The sequence below is a fragment of the Triticum urartu genome, chromosome 7A (genome assembly GCF_056163025.1).
Source record: "Triticum urartu cultivar PI428250 chromosome 7A, HENAU_Tu73, whole genome shotgun sequence".
Lineage (NCBI taxonomy): Eukaryota > Viridiplantae > Streptophyta > Magnoliopsida > Poales > Poaceae > Triticum > Triticum urartu.
In genome coordinates, this window is record NC_141879.1 from 718108666 (window position 1) to 718112543 (window position 3878).

Consider the following 3878-nt stretch of genomic DNA (forward strand, 5'->3'; position numbering starts at 1 on the left):
CAAATTCGAACTAGACTAAAAAGGATGTGGCCCAAAACAATAGTGGACTATAAAAAAATTCATCAAAAAAAGGCTCCATTCCCAGAAAATAAAAGGCCAAATTATTGGGCCAGGCCCATGCACATAAGCAAAATAAAGAGAAAAAAATTAAACGGGCCGAATTATTGGGCTTGGCCCATGTAGACGGCTGAAATGGACCGGGCTGATTCTATTTTACGACCTTTTCATGTGGTCGTAATTCTGCCACGTCAGCTTGCCATGGTGGATCTGACATGGTGTGGTCGGATTGCTAGTGACCAAAATAATTGGTCGTTAAATCTACAACCATTTTTTGGTCATAAACGTCTACGACCATTCCAGAAGAAAGGTCACTATAGTCAGTTAACGACGACCAGCTTTTGACCTTATGTTTTTTGTCACAAAAAGGTCACAAATTGAAAACGGTGACCATTCAGTGACCAATAGTGGTGGTCACAAGTTGACATATTTCTTGTAGTGCTCGTTTATAAAATCAACTGAATCAGCTTATTTGTCAACTAATCTAAAAATGTCAACCCTAGGGCACAGGACAAACAAATCACAGAATCTGAACTAATCTAAATTATGTCAACCCTACGGCACATGACAACAAATCCACAACATCTACTCCATCTGATAGGATAGAGCAATATGGACCCTAACCCTAGAGTACACTAGCAACGCAATTGAATGGGAGTACTCATTGAATGGAGAACGGGAAGGGGAAGAGCAAAGAAAAGTGGATCTCACTATACGCCGCCGTAGGATGACCCGATGTGTTGGCTTCCCGTTGGATTGGCCTTCACCGCCGCGGCGAATGCTCTCGCCGCCCGGTATTCCATCGAATATTGCGGGTCCTCCTCCTCTGATTCCTCCGTCGGCTTGCTAGGGTTCGAGCTCCCGCAAAGCTCGCCTGGATCCACTACGGGTCCTCCTCCGCTGCCGGGCGGAGCGCCGCCACCAACAACTCTACCTTTCACCGGGCTACGCATCTCCGCGGTGCGAGGGGCAAGGGGGCGACGGCGGCGGGAGCGAGGGGGGGGGCGACGGCGGCGGGAGCGAGGGGGAGGGGCGGCAGCGGCGGGAGTGAGGGGAGGGGGCGACGGCGGCGGGAGCGAGGGGAAGGGGGAAGAAGAATGGGGAAACAGAGACGGATGCGTGAATGACTAAAGACGAGACCTAACGCGCCATCTAACGCCGTCTGCTGGCTGTCAGGACGGCCTGGAGTGCCATGTAGGCGAAAAACGGGCCCCAGCTGTCATAAACTCACTTAACACGGCCCAATCCGCCGATCAGTGGTTTTTGCAAAAGAATTACGTTAGACGTGGTGCTGTCTGTAGGGAATCTGTATCCTAGTGTTTTTCGCAAACTTAGCCCTCAAAATGGTGGTTTTATGCAATTTACTCCTGGTTAAGCTTACAATATCCATCATGGAATACTGCCTTCGCTACGCATTCATCTTCAAGGAACAAGGGATGATGGAAACGCTATCAAAGCTGGAATAGTACATGGGGTTGGTTTCAGAGGAGCAGGGAACTCTACGAGACATGGAGGTCATAGTTAGTGAAGCAATTCTTTAGAGGCTTAAATTCAGGAAAGTGCAGTCACTTGACTCCCCCATCAAGCTGCATATTTTCTCTTCTTCCCCTTGGCATCATGCGCTAGCTCTGGGACTAGCAACATGCATAACACTGAGGCAAGAGCTTACGAAGAATCCCTTCCTAATTGGCAATCTCATCGAGATCTTGGAGCTAGAGGTAGGCTCCATCTACCTAGAACAGTCGAAGTTCATGATGGATATCATCTCCAAGATCTCCATGGATCAGATTGGGAGAGTCCAAGTTATCATTAAAAAGTTGGTGAAATGGTTTTTTTAGGAGGATGAATCCTCAAATCAACTATGAGCAGAGGCAGGGGAAGCACTCGTGATGCTAGCAATGGAGAGCCCTAGCAACTGCTCAACTATGCTGGACGAGAAATATTACGAGCGATATCGCCAACAAACTTCAGTGTGGTCGGCACATATACCCAGCTGCAAGTCTACTTCAGAGTCTGTGCAAAAACTCTAGGGGCTCATTCGGTTTGGAGGAAATCTAACCGTAGGAATTTGGAGTAGTATAGGAATTTGATAGGATGGCACTTGCCACCCTAAGGAATTGACTTGCCTCGTTCCTACGCGCAAAATGAGCTTTGAGTGGATGTGTAGTTTCCTCCAAAAGCATAGGAAATGAATAGTATTCCTACGAAATTCCTTTATGCATTTCCTACAAACCGAATGCATATATAGGAAATTTTTCTCTGGAATCCTTGTTCCCATGTTTTTCCTATAAAAATCCTCCAAACTGAATGAGGCCTAGGGAATTAGTGTTGAGACATCAAGGTTCAAACCATGGCTTGTCATCTACCTTGACAGCCGTGAAATCAGCTTGGTAAAGTTAGTTACCATGAAACATCTTTAAGACCAGAGCTTCCAATGCAAACAAACGTTCACCCAAACCCAACACACCAGCTCTGACATTGAGCAGCGCCATAAACCATTACTAAAATTGTCCCCGTGATTGTCTACAAAGAAAACATAAAACAGCGTCACTTACGGAAGAGATGCGCGGAGAGGTCGCTCTTACTTATCACCTGCGGGCATGATCTGCGAAATAGCCAGCCTGAGGAAGCTCCTCGCCACCCTCCCATCCGCCGCCGCGCCTGCGGCCTTCGCCTCCTCCGCAGCAAAGGAACAACGACAGCGTCCGCCGGAGGCCTCTTCTTCGGCGATTCCCTGAGGCGCGGAGACTGCCGCGAGTGCCGGGCCATCGCCGTCGACAGGATCGGAATCTGCGACGGCAGCCGACGCGCTAACCTTCTGGAACACCGGGTGCTTCCTGGCCGGCTCCGACTCTGCCAACGCCACGGAGGAGGGCGACAATGAGAGCCGCTGGATGATCTTCGATTACTATGATCCGGCTATTTACCCCAGGTTCCACGACGTGGAGACGCTGGCCGACCTGGCGCAGTCTCTAGTGCCCGGCCAGCGCCGTCGAGAGCTCGGGCGGGCGCATGCAGCTGGCCGCGGCGAGCGCAAGCCTCCAGGCGAACGGCACGGTGCGCGTGGTGGCGCAGTGCCCCCGTGGAACGTCATGGCGGCGGACTGCGCGCTGTGCCTGGACAAGGCGGCGCGAGACTGTTGGTGTCTAACCCTAGCCGCTCTCTGAACAGCTTTACTGGAGCACGAACTCGACATCCCCACAGCACACACGAACAGTTTATAGCCCCTCGATCGGCGACCGGCAATGCTACACATACAAACAGTTTACAGGCTTTTACAAGTGAGTTAGTTTTTATTGGTCAACAAGTGAGCAGGACGGTCCATCCCTTGAAAATTAGAAGGGAAAAGGTTTGTGATTGGTTGTCAGATGAAAAAAGCTTATAAAAACCTGTAAATTTTTATATGTCTAGCATTTTTGCTCGGCGACACAGCCCCCACGAAACCAACTCCAGCAAGCTCTACGTGCACTTACGCGTTCTCCTGCTGAGTCGTCCGCCCTCTTGCATGGAGCCACTAACTCCACCACGGGACTCGGTCTCCATGCCTCGATCCTCTGCTGCATTCGCCACACCCGGCCGCACTCCCGGCCAGCACACCTGTCGCACTACAACGCGAACAACGCGGCCGTTTTTGATGCGGCGACGCGGTCACCTCCCCGGCTATCTTGCTAACAGACACACACACTCACGCACACAGCCTTATACTAGTCGGACACACCCTAAACTATGCCTATACCCTAGTCGGACCATGCCCATACAAAGGTCAGACTACAATGCACGTGCCGGCCACAGACTCGACCTCTCACGCCGGTGGCGACCAT

The 3878-nt window shown here is 50.9% G+C and overlaps 1 pseudogene; it reads left to right on the plus strand.

Moving 5' to 3' along the window:
• Positions 1-2657: 2657 nt before the first annotated feature.
• Positions 2658-3224, plus strand: LOC147962143 (uncharacterized; annotated as a pseudogene).
• The last annotated feature ends 654 nt before the right edge of the window (positions 3225-3878 follow it).